This window comes from Battus philenor, unplaced genomic scaffold (assembly GCF_028537555.1).
Source record: "Battus philenor isolate CCGP_79_NKW_IND1 unplaced genomic scaffold, ilBatPhil1.0.hap1 SCAF_23, whole genome shotgun sequence".
In the NCBI taxonomy this organism is placed as follows: Eukaryota; Metazoa; Arthropoda; class Insecta; order Lepidoptera; family Papilionidae; genus Battus; species Battus philenor.
The window spans coordinates 4386371-4406931 of NW_027181686.1; the positions used below are offsets into that span (position 1 = coordinate 4386371).

The 20561-nt window shown below is 33.9% G+C and overlaps 2 protein-coding genes across 3 annotated transcripts in view; one reads left to right on the plus strand and one right to left on the minus strand.

Moving 5' to 3' along the window:
- Nucleotides 1–20561, minus strand: part of LOC137924174 (methyl-CpG-binding domain protein 4-like) — a 38031-nt gene that overhangs the window by 15768 nt on the left and 1702 nt on the right. The window lies entirely within an intron of this gene.
- The window catches only part of LOC137924172 (calcium release-activated calcium channel protein 1-like), a 60671-nt gene that overhangs the window by 459 nt on the left and 39651 nt on the right, over nt 1–20561 (plus strand). The gene's annotated exons all lie outside the window — the stretch shown is intronic.

The window sequence follows — 20561 nt, forward strand, 5'->3', positions numbered from 1 at the left end:
AAATTTGGATTTTTTACATGTTTTGTACTTATGAATTTTTATAAATACTTATATAATATCGATTTTGTTATAACTTCTTTTGCATTATTTTTTTGCGAGAGAGAGGTTTTTCTACACTGTTTTTAGTTGTGTAGAATATGCCTAAATTTACCATAAATCATACTTTTCTATCTACAGTGGTAAAAATGAGTTGGGTGTTATTATAAACACCTATTTTGTATTCAATTAGAAGACTTTACTACTATAAATGTTTAAAAACAATAAACAAGAAATTTCAAGGACTGCAAGATATGGTAACGAATCTAAACGGCCTATAATACTGTGCTCGCGTTTCCTGGCTAATCACCTCGTTAATCAGTGCTACTCTTGTTAAGGTAAAGCGTGTTTAAATAAATTTAAATCTGCGAAACTCGTAGCATTTAAAGATAGTTTAAACTAGCCTCCGACAGAAACGCTTTCACACTTCCTTAGTTAAATCATTCGGTATGCGGATAGAACTTGTTCCGCACTCTTACTACAATTATTTTTTTTCTTATTAAAGGAAATAAACCGTTATTTCCTTTTTTTTAAAAGTACATATGTGTATGAAACAATTATCGTGAATTTAATATATTCTCTGGTTCTCTTCATCATTATCATGTTAGCTGATAGACGCCCACTACAAGGCCACCCCTAAAGATATTCACGATGACCGGTCATTGCCCGCATTCAACGACTTCCTGCTATGTTTGTTGTTCCATCTAGTGGGGGGCGTGCCCACGCCATTGGTCCCCTTGCCTCTACTAAAGTTTTAAACGATTCATAACTTTTATTATCTTATATATTAGACACTAAAATTTAAGAATAGATGTTGCGTTAACTATGTTTTAGGAATAACCCAAGTTTTCTTTTCTCATGTAAATTATTCAGTAAGATTGGTGTATTTTCCAAATTGTAAACCACTTAAAATAAATCACTGAGAAGTCGTTAGAATTCTGTTTATGAATTACGGTACGTATAAAACAGAACTAATTACCGCTTGAGCCTTAAGATTCTGGAATGACGTCACACAATCTTACGATCGCAGCACAGGACGTCCATCTACAAAGTGGACAGACGACCTTGTTTAAGCCCTCGGAAGGTGCTTCTGATTCGATCCAGATGTCCAGTCGTAGGCGTCTTTCATATGAAATAATGATGATGACGTATGCAAACCTAACGGAATATTACGAAATTTTTAATACGATCCTTTTAATAAAAACTTATTATCAATGAATAAGTTGGTTCATTAATCAGACATGCAGGAAAATATATTTTATTGGTCTGTCAAAACATATTAATATGTTTTGATGAAATAGCATAGATCATGTTAAATTTGCTAACAATTTAATTTAACCTGTTTTGCACATAGCCTTCGTTAATTTTAGATCGGGTAGACAAAATTCATTTCAATATTTTCGGAATCGACGTAAATGTACACAATATAAAAAATAATGATACATAATAATAATTGCCCTTTAATTAATCTTGAAACAATTATTTACTTACATACAAATTAAACGAAATATTCGTATGAACTTCGTACAAGAATAAAATAAAATGTGAGAAATTTACAATGTAATACGAGTATTGTTACAAAATACGATATTAATACTTTGAATATACACTTTTAAATATATAAAATGATTGATGATATTATTACAACTGCACAAATATACAAAGATGACTTTTTGACCTGTCAATACCAGTCTTTCATTGAAATATTTAAGTCAATAAAAATGTTGACTGTTGCTTCTTAATACATGAATGGAGAAAGTGCATCAATAGAAAGTGTTCTTCAACTTGACGATAATAAGAGATGTAATCTTAGTTAAAAAAAGAATTTTTGAATTTGCATATAACACCCAAAAAAAAAAACGATTAAGCTATTAAAGATTAACAACTTGTTCGAAACTACAAAGTAAAGTCGAAAAGTGTCAGTGACTGCTATATTCCATATGTCATTTTGTATCGATTGACATGAAAATCTGTATAACGAGCTCACAGAATTTATTCGCAATATAAAACTTCAATGAAAGTTAAAATTGTCTGCTTATGTAATTATTTATCTTACCTATATCATTATTATTTACGCGTTATTTAAACAACTTCAAATCAATCTTGGAATTAAACCGAAGTCTAAAAGTTTTTACTAAATTTCGTCGATGTTAGAATGCTTTAGAAATCAGAAAAGAAACATTCGTAAGTAGGCACATTTATGTTACGACTTCACCGATTCACATAATTAAAATTCACTCCAACAGTGTGATAACGTCTTTAACTACTGTGTGTATGCAGAATTCAAAGGACACTACTGTGTACAAGTAGTAACTTGGCAGAAGAAATAGGTACCTTATAGGCGTCATGCCAGCGGTACCTGCCATTAATGATAATTTTCAACAGAGTCAGCTATTTCCATGGAGCATCCGCCTAAACTGTTCGGCCTGATCCAGTGAAATACCTAATGTAAACTTTAAGACTTTTTTTTATTTAAATGTTTTTACATTTATCACATATTATTCAAACTCTTGTGTTTAAATATTAGATTTAATAGCAATAACGTTTTATCAAGCAGCTCAATGAGCTTATTATTGTGAAGTTTATAGATAAGGACATCTGTTTATCCTTTTTTTATAATGTAATAATCTAACAGAACAGCAGATTTTAATTAACTTACTACTAACGTTTATTTAGTGTGAGATTATACTCAATTACCCACTCCGGAGTGGGTATCTCGGACCTGCGCAGTGGAGGACTTCTTCCCACAAGGTGGACAGACCTGGTTAGGGTCGTTGAAAAATACTGAATACAGGAACCTATGTCCGACTGTGCATTTTCTACTGCTACAATTATAACAATGGTGACACGGAGAAGCAGACATTGTGTTAATGATAAATTTGCATAATGCATCGTGATCGTCGACCATGCACACGTCAATATACCCTTGAGTTTTATATCAAAATAAGTTTAGGCTGAGTTCCTTCTATGCCACCCACTTTAAACTTGGTAATAATGTTAATTGCTAACAAACAACAGAACATCCACGAGAAAAATCAAGCCTGGAGATATATAGAGATATATACTGATTCTGATAAATAGGTTCTTTGCTGTAACATTTTTATCGCTTAATGGCTTTTCTTATGTTAAAAACTAAGCTACATTGGTTGGTTTATCTTATAAAAGATACACATTATTTATATCCATCAAGATATTATACATCATATACTTTTTTTTCTGACGCTTCTATGTTGCCATTTTACATTACAACAACGTATCCGTAAGTGCGATTAAAAAATTTGAACTTCTCTTTTGGACCGGACTACAATGCCTCAATGCCATTTATATTTTTCGTTAGTTTGTAGGGGCAGAACAAAGAACGCAGATATCGCATAAACTAACAAAGCTAAACCGCTCCTTTGGAAAATCCAGGTTTAGTAACACTGCAGGCTCGACGAATTCTTAAAGGCGTTTAAGGGAGTGATCATGGCTTGGGGTTCACTCAAAGTGATTCCGTACCAATGATGACCGAATTCAGACTTGATCGTCTTCTCTTACCTGGCTAACATTTGACATCGAGTGTTAGCGCTGGGAGAACTGACGGAAGAAGCTCCAGCAATGATTCTATCTAGTATAAGAGGTTGTAAATGGGTGAGATGACCGCTTCATATGTGCCGACCTCGTCAACGAGGCATGTCAAAAAGTAAATGTGTATTGGCCACATAAAGTTAGTTTATAGAAGAGACTTGTCTCTCAAATACGTTCTTAAGAACTCATATCTAATGAGGATATCTAGTCACATGTGTGTTGACATTTACAATTTCACTGTAGTTTATGGCTGAAGGCGGCTGTCTAGTCTATAACCTTCTAGGCATTCTCCAAGTATCAGATAAGTAAGTTAGCGCGGGCGTTATATCCGTTGTTTCATTGGATTTGATCATCTTATGATATACCTGTTTCTTTCCTATGTTTTCTTGTACCGCTTTAATGCAGCGGCAATGTTGCATAACAGTTTGCGAAAGACTGTAGAGAACCTTTATGAAAACCTATATATAATAAAAAAATTACGAGATAGGAAACCTTTTTTCAACTTAACGGCTTTTCGTTAACACAAGGCGAGGCGGTTTTACGATCGGTTAGTGCAAAGATAAGAATGTTTTACGCCTTAAAAACATAATTTTATATGTTGTTTCTAAGCATATGGCTGATTACTTTGAGTCACTCTGTGTTAAACATGAGATGTACTACACAACAATACAGTTCAAGCGACCATGAAATTATTATATACGACCGTGAAAAATAAAAATATAAATTTTACAACTCGATTTTTAGTTTTTTTTTATTTCACTACTTCTACTATCTTTATTTGATTTTAAATATTTGAAAGAATAACACTAACTGTAAATGAAATAAGTGTGTTCGATTTCTAGCTTTTCTAATACACTACACCTTAAACCTATTATCGTCATCATCACCATCTCTGTAACAGGACGTTCGCTGCTGCTCATTGGCCTCCCCTTTAGGTGTATTCAAGAAATCAAAATTAGCTTGCACCCGCTATTAGGCTTCCTGAAGTGTCTCATTCATTTGAAGATCACTTATGTACGATTTCATAATAAACTACCAAAGAACGTGGTAATTTATTTCTAAGTAAATTCAAGTAATTTATTAAGCACAGGCTGTGCCAAAAGGCATGTTACTCTTTTTCAGAGTATATTTTTGATAAAGATGTGAGGAAATTAATTGCTCTTATTTTAAAGATAAAACAAATTAACGCCGTCATCGAAAAAAATAAAAACTCTTGACTTTCGTTTTTTCAATAGGAAACGCGTTACGAACCATTTTAAGTTGACAATTATAGATGATTGTAATGGTCTTATTTAATAAAACTATTTTGACTTTGTACAATAGAATGTGGCCTGTATACAGCGTCTTAACAAGGTCGCTTGTCTACCTCGTGGATGGATATCCTGCATTGCCCTTGCCAGTCCGGTCTATAATAGTTCGTGGACCACTTTTTCCGCGAATTGATTTCGATTCATTTCGAGCAAGGCTATCAACAGAAAGAAGAGATTCCTATCCACGCTCTCTACTCCATAACATTATGATCCCAACTGCCATCTGTTCTGCGCGCTATAAGACACAAGCTAATATATCTGTTGGATATTCCAATATTTTAATATATTACATTATCTTATCTTGTTCATCTATTTAAAATTATCTTACACGTAGACTTCTAATAATATATTGTAATACATAATAAGAATACATATAATAATATATACGAATAAAGAAAATACTGTAACATTATAACAATATTGAAGGTAATTTAAAAGATTAAAAAAAAACTGTCACGTCACTGTTTTAAACTGCGATAAAGTCCGGACCATCGCACATATATTAATTAAATTCATAATAAAAAGTATAAAAAAATATCCATGTATACCTGATTTACTTTTTATACACAAGTGTAGACCACTACCACAATACTACCTGTATATTTTTTACTTCAAGTCCACCAAACTATGATTAATTCCTCGTAAAGTTATTATAATTACCTTAGGAAGAGAGACAACTTTGTTATGGTCGACGGAAGACGCTGATTAAAAGCAGTTTCCTTCCAGTCTTATTGGGAACCCATGGAGGGATTAATGCTCAGCAGTGCTATAAACATTTTGATATTTTACTATTTTTATTCTAAAATTGGAATATGAATATGTCATATTGATTATACATTCTAATAAAAATGCTTAAAATATTAACGCATAATTCGAATGATCACAACAAACAAAATAATTTAGATATATAATAGATTATAAAAACGTGATATTTTTGGCAAAACAAATTTCAGGGAACGGATTTCCTCAAAAATTTTATATGCTCCACATGAAAACAGTTAAGACTTAAATAAAATAAATCTTAAATTTAAAATGCATAAAACAATACTTCTTTTTCACTACATCGAAACGTAAGTAGATAGAAGGTCGTTGATTTAAAAACGCGGAGGTTACAGACGTCAAAATAACGTGTTTAAAAAAAAACCTTACAAAAACTATTAATAGATATATAATCTGTAAAAGGTCATGGAGGTTATACTTGCGTTAATCGTAGATCATAGCTTACCTTATGATTTCGTAGCTGGGGATGATGAAACTTAAATGTAACTAATGATTTTTTATATAGTGAAACCAAAAACTAATCTTTGTTCACTAGAAAAAAAATTACGTAATAATTATTCTTGCACTTTGTACTATCGCTATTAACTTCGAGATCACATTCGCGATGAATATGCTCGGGAATTCACTACGAAACGAATCAGGAATGAGAAGATTCGTATATATAGTAAGAATATACCCGTATGTTGGTTACTTTCTTTTGCCCAGCGGATTGGCAAGTTAAATTGGTAGTGTGCTGTCCACAAAAAGCGAAAAACAGCCGCCTGAGTCTTAAATTTCTGAAGTTGAGATCACGGGCTGGCAAGCGTAGCGTAGAATGTCCACGCGAAAGGTGGACAGATGACGTATACAAGGTCCTGTAGGAAATTTATAAGGTTGGCCTCCTACGGCTGAAATAACGACGATGATCCAAAAGTAACGTATGTATGTTTCATAGTATTGAGACGTTCAAGATGGATTGACATAAAGGCTGACTCACTAACTTAATCCAAGACACATCATCAATTCAATCTGATAAAAACTAAACAAAAAAATAACAAATATTTTCTTAGAATTAGATTCTGTTCAATGGCAAAAAGCACTTAACGTGTAACGAATTTGACAGAAAAAAAAGTAATGATGAGTAGGTAGTGAACAAAAAAACTTATACGAGTAAATCACGTCATTCGGTCAAAATTACACAGCATCTTATAGTAATCGAGCACCGACAAATTTCTTAGAACAATTTTTACTAAATATAAAAAATTTAAAAGCATTACGAGATACTAATGTATACGCAATCACTAAATCTTTAACAATCCAAAACAGTTATTATTTATACAGGTTACTTGGAAATAGGCGGCAAAGATTCACTGACGTTTACTCATTTGCTGTTTATCATTGTATCTACACTTCGTGTACTAAATGTATTTATGTATATTTATACATGAAACCAAAAAATCAATGTTTTTAGAAATAATAAACAACGTAAAAAAAACTTTTTTCGAAATTCGGATCATTAGATATTAAAATTAATTATTACCATCTGTCTGTTCAGACGTTGTACAGTCTGAAGTTATTAGCGTGTAACATTCTTATAAAAATAGATTAATGTAATATATTTCAAAGCGATATCTTTAGACAGGGTGATTGTGAATAGGTATAAAAGCTTTAAAGCTATATCACTCTAGACAGCCTAGCCACTCCTCTGAAGCTCACCCACCATTGAATTGTTCTTAATTAGGAAGTGTTCAATCACCGGTTAAAGGCATATTTTGTAATGCTTAGTCACAACTACGAAACGATAGGGCTAACAGCGAAGAAATCTAACAGAAACTGAAGATGGTCTTATCACATAATTTTGTCTTTAAAAAAATTGTAGAGCGTGTGGTATTTTTTAATCTACCAGATGTAAGGTAATGTAGGGATTTCATTTTCAGATGTGTAGTTAGGGGCGTTAAGAGAGACAGCCCTCACTGTCATTACCTTATTTTAAGGGCCACGTATCACAGTAGAGTTTATTTTGTTTTTAGTTATGTTATTATATACTTTTATGTACATTGTCGTCTTGGCTTTATATTTACTTAATTTCAATCATTAGAAGCCATTAATTTATTTTAATTAATTAAGATATCATAACTTTTTTGCACATCATATACAATAAATAGACGAAAAAAAAAACAATTCATATGGTACAAAAAGCAGTCTTATCGCTCGAGGCGATTTCTACAAGACAACTTTTGGATGGAGATGAGAGACTTGAAGGAGAGGGCAGTTTAGGGTATATCCAAATACATACATTACTATACAACTTACATATTGTATACACAATTTGTTTTAATGTTATATATGAACCTTGCATATTGTCAGAATTAAATATACATATAACGTATATAATTTAAAATTATTAATGTGAATCATGTTTCTTTTTTAAATAGGAAAAAACACGTTTCTAGCATGTCGTTGACATATAACTATATGTTAAAATGTTATATGTTTAAATAAAAAATAATATATTTTGTAAAATGAAATAACCACCCAAGAGCTGCAGTAGCGCAACGGTAAAGGACTGAGGTTGGATTCCCGGAATACATTCTTATAAATTTCACACTTTGTGTATTAATAATATATGATGGCCATTGCTCACAAACAAGTTTCCAGAGGATGGGCAGAAGTGTCCTATACGCATACCATACCTCACTGCGATCGCCAACCCGCCTGCCAAGCATGGCGATCATGATATATCACTCCGAGGCATATGCCTCACTTAAAGACTTAAGCCTTGCAGTGAGCTTCTAAGGGCTGGAACGAAGTAAATTTCAAAATCAAGTAATCATCACTTTGTTATATACAAGACTGCGTTTATTGAAAACATAGTATTTTTATTAAATTAGATACAGATATTATATACAAAGGTTAAATTACATAGTAACGCGCGTAACTACACGCATTAGTATATTATCGACCGCCGCACTTAAATGCGTCAGGTAATTAAATTCCATACAATTATTCAATTCACCTCGGAGATGTTATGGAAAATTAATTCTTTGAGTTGCTGACATGAAAGTTTTTTCCTAATCTACACTTTGCACAGCGTTTATTGTAAGGGTATCATTGACCAGCCTTTTGTAGTCTCCTGCTATTTATCAATAAGGAGTTCTTTAAGATTTCGGGAAAGCTATTACTTGATATCGCATTCGGAGAGTGAAGTATTTTTTTCGCTATACATTTTATTATTCAGTAAAATGCATATAGCTCCGATAAAGTGTTTGATAGTCCGTAATTTGGTGTAAGTTCAGTGTGATTTCGAGCAGTGGTAGACCAGTGGTGAGGACGTATTTGCGATTGTAGATTGCGGGATCGACTCCCAAAATACAATCTTACGTAATTCGCATTCCGTGCACTTTTTGTCACTGCTTATAAATAAGTTTCCAGAGTATGGGCAGCAGAGTCCTTTGCGACCCGTAACACCATACTGCGATCACCGGACGCGCCTGCCATTCGTGGAAATTATTGTATTTCTCCCCATAAATATCTTTGGAGGAGAACATGCCTTGTGTCTACGGGATGATACGACGATGAAAGAATTAACTGTTTTCTATATGCTGAAGTCAAACATTAAAGCGCTATTTAATAAAGAAGAAAAGATAAAAGAATAGTCTATTATATAACAGAAAGTTCCTATATCAGAGTATAATATATATATATTTATGTATTTTATAATTTCTTCTTTTCGTTTATCTGAAAAGAGATAGATTACCTTACGAAAGTACAGATAAGATTTTTTATTTTTTTTATTTTTAATGGCCCCCGCTACTGGAGGCCTCTCGTACCCCTAATTAGTTCGGATCAGGGTCTTTGTTTACAAATAGGTTTTTCAGATTTTTCATCTTTATTCTTCACTCACTGTCATACTACTCAATGTCTTGTATTCTTACCTTATTTCCATCACAATTTTTTCATTTTGTTCTTTCATTACTTCTTGCTTTCATCGCCTTCCTTGCATCATCTTATTACTCTTAGGTGGCTAGGTACATTTTTCTTTGGGGTTGTGCCTTATTAATATTATACTTTGTTATTTTTATATGAAATTTCTATCGGAAGCGACAAGGGCCTGTCTTGACCACACTAGTTTGAACGCGGTCCAGGTGGACACGGATTCTGGTATACGATGAGATATTTATATACTCTTGTTCGAGAGCAACGACAAAACTGTTCCTGCTTGTCCGCATATAGACTTCGAATTGGTTACAATTTTTACAATATGCGTAATGGCGGATTTCATACCCAATGTGGTGCAGACATAATTAGTACAGGTGTATAAATGCTATACATCTTTATTTATTTCTATTGAAGCCGCTTCCAGTCTTTTTGAACATCACGATGACAATGACAATCTAAAAGGATTTCAACACTAATTTTTTAATATACAAAAAATCTTATTCGATTATAAAGTTCGCCTTTGTGAATTGTATAAGAAGTGTATATTAAATAAATAAACAGCGCACTTAGCACCGCAACGTGAAGCCTTTGAAATATTTTTTAACTCTAAGTTTTATAAAAAGATATCATAACATTTTGATATTAATTGCTATGGAAATAACAGTTTTGTAATGTAGCATCTGGAAACGGTTATTGGAAATTTCCTTCGAACCGCCAACCTTAGTCAAAACATTACCGTGGTATGTGTGGGCGTTACACAAAACATTACGTCTGCTGTGCGATCAATTATTGTTTTCGTATAAGTAGCCTATGTATGCAGTTGGCATTGCTTCTTCTTTATAAAAGAAGACAGAGACAGTTACAAAAAAAGATGTAACTTTTTATTAAGTGACTACAATATATCGTTAATACAGCCAACAGAAGCCAATGTAAAGCACTTCGTTTGGCAGGTATGCCATCACAGAGTAGTGTTATGGTTTTATTGTTCGCAGAGGATGTTGCTGACCATCCTCTGGAAACTTGTTTGTGGGCAGTGGCAATCTTTAATAATTATAGCACAAAGTGTGAATTACATAAGATTGTATGCTGGGAATCCAACCGGCGACCTAGATTCGCAAGCTAGGTTACCAATACACGCTATATCGTATCGGTATAGATAAAAATAAATAATAAAAGGATTTATGAGAATTAATTATATTTGATTCCTACCAATTCTAATCCTACCGAGGCTAATCAAGAAAAAAATTAAACCAGCAAGAGGATTTCAGAAAACGTTCATAGATTAAATCATATTTTCATACTAATGACCAAGATTTACACCCTTATAGATACCCTTATAAATCTTGTCCAGAATATTTTTCGGCATGTTAAAAATTACTAAGAATATTTTTATCTAATTACGTCCGCATAAAACAGTGCGGACCATGCGCAGCTTGCTGGGGACGGCTAGTTACTTATAAATCATTTCGGAGAATATGGAATAATTATTATTCTAAAAATATATACTATCGTATTTTCCTGGATAGCACAGAGTTGTGAGTTTAAAAAACCTTGTTCTCCTAATTGACTGATGGACACGTTTATTTTGTGATAAATGTAAATTATGAAGACGTTACGCGAAATAACATGAGATCGTAAAGGACATGTTTAAAAAACAATAATAATACTCTACACACTGATACGAATGGAGTTCGCCTTTACTTTAAACCAGTGGTGTAAAACTCGCGGCCCGCTTGTTGCATGCGGCACCTATTGAACGTTTTTGCGACCTGATCTATATATCCGAAGAGGAATTTTGTCTCGAAATGGTAAAGGGCGTAAAATGTAATTTAACTTTATATATATATTTATTACATTATACTAGTCAAAATAAAAATACGTTTCTAGAAAGATTGATTTTTTGTGGCCCACCTATAGTCAAGCATTGTTTTTTTGGTCCAAGGTAGCTATCGAGTTTAACAACCCTGCTTTAAACAATAGATTTTCGCACCATTCTCTTTGGCAGTGTACACAATGATAGCACACCTGTTTAAGTTTACACAAAAGAATATTTAAAAAATAATAGAATGATATTCGGGCTTTTTGACACGAAATATGACTAATAAAACCAAATTGAGGAGTCTTTCTGTTTATTGCTAATTATATTTATGGTTGATCCGTCTTTGAGGCGAAGTACCTCGGACCTCAAAACGTCGCGGTAAGGCGCTGAACGCGGGCAGTGCCATACCGATCTTCACGGCGATATTTGAGGGACGCCTTGCAGCCCAAGCCGTCACATCATGGAACGTCCACTCAGGCGACGCGAGATCTTGAGAAAAATAATAGCCTATGCGAAGATTTTTATTTGATCCCTCGAGCATAGTTAACAAAAAGTGGTTTCTTTTTATTTTCTCTTGTATTCTATAGCGTCGGTGCCTTTGTTTTTACAATTATATTTTTTTATTCCAGAACTTTATTTACTCACGTGCGTGCCAGTATTTACTAGATCTCCTAAAGTATTTCTTAACTTAAATCTTAGGTTCTTAAATCACTGAATCGTTCTGAGCCACTAAAAAGGGACTAAAAAGAGGTTTAGACGAAGTCCACACAAGTCGAAGCGGTACAACTCTATGAGTAATAAAATCATTAATGTGTTATAATAATGCGCGCACCACTGTTTAATGTTTAACGAATTGATAAATTATATCTACCTCATGCCAAGTCCTATGAATCATAAGGACTGGAATGCATATATCTATCTATCAGCCTAAATACGATGAATAGTTATCTATAAGTTTAATAAACAGATATATAAAGCATCTAAAAAATATTTAAATAAAAGGTTTTGCCGAACTTCCAGATATCAATCAAGCCTTGTGTTATTTTATAACATATTTAATTACTTTCTAAGTAGGATAACTTTTCATCACATCAAACTTTTTTTATAGTGAATTGTTATCTAAAGAAACTATTCTGTTGGTAACATTAAAAGAGTACTCGTGAAATCTTTGTGTGTTTTTCATGCCAGGTAAGAAATGTACTGCACTAAAAATATGTTTGAGTTCATGTTCAAAATTGACACATAGTACATTGGTTAATTTTTATACCTAAAATTTTCTAAACTATCTCGAGTTTAAAGCTGTATATCTTATTAATTTTATGCTAGCACAAAACAAATTTAGTTGGTTTTTTGTAATTCTTATTTATTATGATAAAAAAGAATTACAAAACTCACTCACAAACTCGGATGACACAACTGCCGGTTTTTATTTTTTCTGATTTGATATTATTTTACGATAGTGATCTTATCAAAGGTTGTAATAAAGCACGCTTCCCGTTTGATAAAACTAATAAATTTATCCAATGCCACCACATCAGTAGCCGGAAGAGTGATTCACTCAAGAGCTGATGAGATCGTTCTCGCATGTAACGCAAGGTGCAACTAGATGTTAATTAACGGAATTGATTGCATCTACGGCTGCATTAAATTGGACCCTCGTCCAGTTTCAGTCACGGCTTAATTAACCCCGCGTGGGCTTGATAGTCCATATTAGGTGTCCATATATACGTTCTGGGAATATATACATATGTTAAAGAATGTTTTACCGGGTCAAAAACGATATAGAGTATTAGTCCTAATACTCTATGCAAAAACAAGATGTGTTTTTAATTACTTAAACATTCCACGCGTTAAAAAAAAAAACTTTATACATTTTGGTGACTAGAAACCCTGGCAACATAAGCGAATAGCGTAATAGTTCCTGGAGGTACGTACCATTTATTAGAGAAGCTCTATGTGGGTTCTAATATGCCAAGCATTTTATTTATCGACTGTAGTTATAGTGCTTTTAAAAAAGCATTAGGTTTTAGGTAGCTAGACTCATAGCTATATTCTTTCATATTACCGAATTGTTAAGCCGTCGAGCGCTTGAATTGTCACTCGAGATGCATTTAGCATTCCGAGTAAAGGGCGCAAGAGAGCCAAACATCGACTTCAACAGTTGTTACTACCTGACTAACATTACAACAACTTCAAGTAGTGTCAATTTTGGGAGAATTAAAAAGTCTACAATAAATCATGATCAACGTAAATAACAATTGAAAAAAATGTACATAATTGAGTTACACAAATTTAAAATATTGTTATGCGATACACATATTAACATAATTTTTCGTGTAACATAGATAACGTAACGAAAACCATTTTAAATTATAATATAGAGTTGCGGGTACACTGTGACCTAAATTCACACACCGTATCGTTCATTTCGCTAGACGGCCAATACATCATTCGGACTAGAATAAACAACTTAGGACAAGCCACAGATATCACGAGCTACAGAACTTTGCAATAGTATTATAACGTATCTGTGGAAATTATAATCTATGTAAATAAAAATTTGTACCGAAATTTCTTTATCATCGTCATCGTCTACCAAAGATTGCCACGATGACAGGTCTTGTATTACCCGTATCCAGCGACTTCCGAGGACCTTGACTATGTCGTCATTCCGCCTAGAGGGCTTATTCACGCCAGGAAAGGTGTTGCTAAGCAAAAAACTCGAGAACGGCTTTCCATCTCATTAGTAATTTTTCAGTAAAGTTCTTATAGTTAATAATGGAAAAATTACAACAACAATTGTAAAAGCATAAACTTTTCTTTTTCCACTAAGCCACAGATTAAAAATCCTAGGAACACGGCTTCCTGTCAAATATTTTATGTCAATAGAAGCTAAAATAAGTTTTGTAAAGGGTAAATCTTGCTATTTTATCTATTATTATACATTCAATATGGTTTTATATTAACTCATTAAAGCGATATATTAGGGGGACCGGAAAGTAATATCGCTTCTTAAGATAAAATCACAGGACTATATTTTAACAAGGTTTTTATTTCTAAACAACAATATATTCACCTTCGTTATCAACAACCTTTTGCCATCTAGTATACAAATTTTCAATGTCGGAGCGATAAAAATCAATCGGTTTTTCTGTAAAATATATCGACAGAAACGTCATTACTTTCTAGTCCCTCTAATATAATGTGATCACTCTGAAACATATTATATTTTTTTATTGGATATTTTTATCTATTGGACTGCGAAAGACCAGTAACTATTAACAGTATAAAATCTGTCGGGTCAGCTAAACGTTTATAAATACATTATAGCTGTATTGAATACAAAAGGTTAACTTAAATAACCTTATCTGTTTATTAAGATCTTATATAATTGAATGTCATGTAAATAATTTATTTGATTTTAATTCTTTCTCAATAACATATTGATTAACAAAGCTTCCGTAATATTAATATTTAAATGAAGAGCGCAACATGGCTATTCAAAGTCAGATTAGACAGGCTATGAGTCACGGCAATAATAATGCAAAATTATATGTTTTCGTTGCACTATGTCACGACGATGCGAACAATTATTACATAACAACTGACAGTGCATCCAACATGTAATGGATTACGAACGATTTATAAAAATAGTAAGTTTTATGTAAGACATAACTGAGCGTATGTCGATAATATTGATATTAATGCGCATGTTTTAACACTGTTAAATAGCAGTTCCTAGGAATTTATAGCATAATGTTATTTTTATACAAAGCGATGAGGCTACCAGGATGTGATGATGCACGTGACCTTGTACCGACTATTGGCCGATATTTGACCGATAACGAACAGCCTTCTTCTGAAGAACCTTTATATAATATGATTTATTTATTTTAATATTTTAATAAATTAACGTTAATGACTATAGCTAAAACAAAATTGTTTTTTTTTTATTTTGTCATCTACAGTCACAAAAACCATGCAATTTCATCATCTTCATCATTTCAACCGTAAGAAGTACTCTGCTGGATATAGGCGTCAACCGAAAATTTCTAATAACTCCTATTGGGAGCTACCTGTATACAGTCTTAGACCTTAGCAAGGTTGTCTGTCCATGTTTTAGATAAATGTCCTATGTCTATTTTGCTGTTTCGTGGTCCCTGTGCAACTTCAGTGACGATCTGTCGGTCACTAGACTGTTAGCCAAAAGTCTGTCGATATAATCTCCAGAGCACTGTGTTTGGCACTAATCGGTGTAAGATAACTGCTAAGGATGTCCCGTGGAGGGGTGAAACACGTGTTGAGTGATTTAACGGTGGTAGTTGTGTAATTCGCATTGTTTGCCGCATGCGCATTTATCGGCGGGCTGGCGGGCGGTGCACTTTGTTGCACGACTACCACTGTATATGCGGAAGTGGCTAAATATTGGTCATTTTTTTAAATCTGTTCAGACACGAAGTGATTATCGGAATGGTCATGGGAACTCTTATTGATCGCCAACTTATTTTTTTACTCTATTCTGCTTCGCAAGGTGTTATAGTTGTAGAAAAGAAGCAAGAAGTAACTCCACTTTTATTTTAACATTACAAGTATTAAGTTACCACCCGCTTGGAACGCGGATCTATTGAGACGAACTGGCCAGAAACTAAGCAGTTACTCAATTAAAAAAATAGCTATTATCATATGTAGATTATAATGATAATAATATAAATGTGTCAACAAATCAAATTCCACATTTTGATCAACTAAAAACTCTTGAATGATATAATAAGAATTATTTAATATGAAAAGGTCTGAGATAATATGGAACTATATTATATATGAATACACCCAGAAGGATGAACAATTTGTTAAATTTTTTAAAACGAAATTATTGCATTTCGAGTTTATTTTTATTTCTTGTATGTGTCATCTGTTTATTTTTTAAATGAGGTCTTAAATAATAACGCTTAAATAACATGTTAATAATATGTTATAAAAAATAGATAACAGTAATGAAGAATACATGAGAAGACCGCGATGCAAATAACTAACGTATCTGATTCAATAAGTAAAGGTTGACGACAATGAAATACGTACGAAGATTGTTCAAGCAGCTGCCAACACAACGGGATCTAGTTCGTCACTAGAAAGCGGCACAGGGCCACTTACAACAGCCCTTCCGCATAAAAACGAACGCGATTGTGAAGTTAACTGTATTACACGAGCGTAAGCGACAAATTTGTGTAACAACGTCGATAATGAAAGCTAATAAAGGCAAAAAGTTTACCTTAATGACGCGAAATATTAAATAAAGCCTAGTACACATGTGCATATGGTTTTCAATCATTTTTCTCATGACGTTCAGTGTATTAAAGTGTTTACTATAAATCATTTAGACATATATGTGGGATGTAATTTGAAAACAAAATTAGTTTCAAAAATAATTTAAATATTTATTAAATAATCATCCTCAGATACAGACACACGTTATATTGTCTTTACACTATGATGTCATCTTCAAACAAAAGTTACCACAGTCAAAAATATGGTTAACTAAAATATAACCTAAGCCACAAATATATAAATAATTTTAATAGATAACTAAACAAACAAGGGGTTAACCTATAGATATGATATACGGCTTACCTACTATATCGTATCACGGAGCATATACTCGTCAAGGGAACGGAGACATCCAACTAAGGCGACGCATGACTAAAGCGTTCGACAAAGTCTGTCATAATAAACTCGTTTACAAGCTGTATACATGCCGGTATGCCAGACCGTCTTGTATACATAACATTGAACTTCCTGAGAGGTCGAATGTTTCAGTATCGGTTTGTGCGAGAGTGGTCCAGGGATCGATCCTCAGACCGATTCACGCTCTACACCGACGACATAGTGTCATCCGTGTAGAGTTTGCCATATTCGCAGAAGACACCCGCCTTTGCACGTCTGTTATCGCCACCGGCGCCATCGCCAAACTCTTACGCAACACAACCAATGTACGAAGACCATGGTCTTACTAATAGAGGATCAAAATTAATTCCTCCAAAAGTGCTTCAATGCTCTTTTTAAAGCGCAGACGCTTCTCTCTACCAGCTCAATTCACACTCATCGATAGTCCAGTTCTACGGCTGACTCAAACCCGTTATCTAAGTGTCGTCCTGAATGTCAAATTCTCTTAAAAAGTCCGCGAAAAAAACTGTCCCCGGCCGCCTTTGTCCATCATTAAACAGCGGGTGTAAAATGTCGCAGAAGAAAGACATTAAAAAACATTCAAACGCCACACCGTCCTAAAACCGAGGCACGTACTGCTGTTTCCGGACGACGCGACGACAATAAGGCAAGCCACGTATAAGGCACACTGTCATCGTCGCTATTCGATGACCAAACGGTATCGTCGGAAACGAAGCCGGATTTTTTATCACCGACGACGTCAACCCCCGATCATATTAGATAAACACATTGCTGGAGTTTTTTCCAACTTTTTTTCTTCCAGCATTAACGCTTTCCGAAGCGATACTTTATCAAAGAGTGGCAGCTCTAGCAGAGGTTCTCTCATGTGCGCTCTTCAGCGTAGTCATTCCATGGAGCGTCAGTCGAAACGATCTAACAGATCGGTGGCCTCATAATCCGGTGAAACAGTAGTATTTGGTGGCGGCCTGTGCAGAGGTTCCTGCGAGAGCTTCACTACCTTCTGCACCCTTCCGCCTCGCGCAGACAGCGATAAGAGTCCGATTTAAAAAAATCGCCCACTACAATATGACGTTACAAGCTTATTTTTATTTTGTATTTCGATTCAAGAACTGATGTACAGTAACGAAATTAACGTAGTTGTCTAAACTAACTATATTATATTATTTTCACACGATTTTCTTTCTTTTTCTTACAGCCTTTTTTCAATCTGTAAGACAATAAATCTCATGAGCTAAGTAATTTCACTATATAGTATTCTTCAGAGTTAATAGTCGAAAACATGTCATTGGTTATTTTTTCATTTAGTTTCATTTACTAACTGCAATCATCTGTATCTTTAACTTGCTTATATGTATTTAAAAAGTATTATATTATATTTATACAAAGAATGTATCGTACCTTTTACAAAATAGACTTACGACGTATAAAATTGAAAATGTATCGATGTATGTTCGATTTAAAAAATTATGAACGTTCTCCCAAAAATGTCCCGATGAATGAGAATTCCTTTAGGAACTTAAAAATCTTAGCTTTATTTAAGTATTTATTTTTAAATTTGATGATACAGATATAACGCGCGGAGCAGTAGCCCTTGAGTGATGTCTCGAGCTTATTTACTGTCAAGTAATAACTTCTAATAATTTTTGTTGATTGTGGAAGGGAGGGGGGGGGGTTATATTTTGGCCATCATTTAGGTTAAAAAATTATAGGTGGGATTCCTACCTACTAATACCCCATCGCTAGTCGCAGTCAGTAGCTTTAACGGGGCACTAGAAATGGTGACATCCTCAGGTTTTGCTTCATTTGGAGGATTGAGGCTCCCCACCTTCAAGCTAAATTCTTCTTCAAACTCTTCACTTATTTCAGTCACCTTTTACGACATACGTTATTTTAAGAAATCCGGACAATCTAAAGAGTTGAGTGTAAAGAGGGCTAAGCTAAGCAGCAATCAGCGCAACATTTATACACGATGCTGTAATGCCAACGGGCAAAAAACAATTGATAGTTAGAAATTAAATATTAACGCAATAAGTTTTGTTTCGGCGTCCGCTGAGCCCTTGGGTCGTTTTAACCGAAACTCTACGAACTATAACTGCCTATATTCGAATGTTGATGCGCGCTGTTAGCCGTTTTGGCTTTTACAGCTTCATCAGACTCAGGGCTAATAAGCTAAAAATAACGAACTATAGGAGACCTCGAGAAGGAACCGCGGCCTTGAGTTGTCACTCAATATGCGTTTAGTATTCTCATTCAACTTTGACTTGGTCTATTTCTGTGGAATATCTGATTCTACTTCAGAAAAAGTTTGCGCTGGGAAAAGTTGTAGTTAAAACGCCATCAACGCTTCCTACTACAAACGGAGAAAACTTGTCTAGTACGTGTCAATATCCATTGCATGTTTGTGGTTGTTTCTATCAACGAAGCGTGCATGGTATTGTCTGACTGTGATATGAATGATACGAATTTTTGTTGTGAGGTAGTCCAAAGGGGCATATACCGTATTATTTGACAGAACTATTAAGCTAATAGAAATCCATTCATCGCATACTAAGCAATTAAATTCCAGTCAACTACCTGCCTACTATGTCTCTATTCAAATTTCGGTTCACATAATTTCATCAAAACGCGCCAATGACATAATATTAAAAAGATAACAGGTTCCTGGTATTCTATTATTACGTACACATATCTCATTATACCCTCTATTCACATTCATTAAGCAGGGATGCGACAGAGCGTAGTCTGCTCAATGATTACTGTATAATACATACTTATGCATTAATTCTGCTCTTCATACTTCCGCATAACAGATATACCCATATTTTACTTTTTTTTACTTACAAATTAACATTGCTTTTAATCTTACGGCGTTGGCCTAGATCTTCAGTTCATATAATCATGATTTTTGAAACCATTGACTTTTGAATGGCAGTGTACCATACATTAATTGATAGCAAATGAGCATTCACGCTTTTAACGCTTTTACACCTTTTAGAGATCATCCTGTATATTATACAGCATAGACATAACATGAGTTGCCTAACCTTGCCAAAGCTCTCAATATAACATGTGATAAGATTTTGAGGTTTTGTTGCAGGGTGGTGGGTGATGTAATTAGACATAACAAAACCATGTAACAGGAAGTGTGACAAGGGATGTGGGAGGCAATGTGTAAATGTAATATGGATGAATGCTGCATGTACAATGTATATTGAATGACAGAAAATATGAAGAATGAAAGAGTGAATAAAGAGAGATATTGTGAAGGATGAGAGTGGGGAAAAAAGTAGAAGGGTGAATATCCCTGTCCCAAAAACACAATGGGGAAAGATTATTCTTAAAATAAACAAAAAACGTTTTAGGATAAAACCAATACTCGGAGGCAAAAATATAAGAATGGATCACAGAAGACTTGTAAAGCAATACAGTGTATTATTATTTTTTTGTAT